Raw genomic sequence first — 924 nt, forward strand, 5'->3', positions numbered from 1 at the left:
GTAATTTTTTTTAAATAGAGTTATGATTTGCGATGAATTAATTGAATTTTATAATACCGTAAAAAATAAAAAATATAATGTCAAAACAAATTAGTTACGTTAATGACCTTAGACGGTGTATTATATTATATATATTTTTCCATAGACAAGTTTTCGCTATATTCTTAATTCTTACATCACCTTGGAGATTATTGATTCTCTACACGATGGCTATTTTATTTGGATTTGGACAAAAATAACCATATTTTGACTATCTTATAACTCAAGTTACTCAACTATTTTACAGTTTAGTGTTATAACTCTTAGGAACCAATAAAAACCATTCCTAAAAGAAAATTAATGCACATTACAAAATGGATGTTAATATGCCAACTTATTAGTTATTCTTGTTAGGCAAATTGAAGATGCAAGAGATATAATTTGCAAGTCTAAAGTCAAATTTTATGGAGGTCATAAGTAGTTAATTTGTTAGATCTACGGATGAAACTTTGCTTGAACCAACTTGACCAAATATAGAAAATAAAAAATTATTAATTATTACTAGAAATAATGAGTGTGAACAAAATATATATTTGTCCGTTAGCTTATTTCCAAAACGCCTCACATCCAAATGGTAATCTTTCTAGCTCTAGCAAACCCTAAAGTTAATTAATTATCACAAAACTTCAATATACTTTAATTTCTATCCGTGATCCAAGGAAATCATCAAGTCACAAAGTCTATTAATAAGAGCGATTAAGAGTTCTAACATTTAGTTATATTTTCTAAACAGCTAGTCATCAAGAGTTCAAGTTCTTATCGTTCATAGTACAATTGTACAAAAGTTTTTTTTTTTTTTCTTTTTAACCAACATAGAAAATTAATTTTTAACTAGTTAATTAGTATTAATTTTTTTATTATATATATTTTTTAATTTTCATTTTT

Source organism: Arachis ipaensis, chromosome B07 (assembly GCF_000816755.2).
Source record: "Arachis ipaensis cultivar K30076 chromosome B07, Araip1.1, whole genome shotgun sequence".
Lineage (NCBI taxonomy): Eukaryota > Viridiplantae > Streptophyta > Magnoliopsida > Fabales > Fabaceae > Arachis > Arachis ipaensis.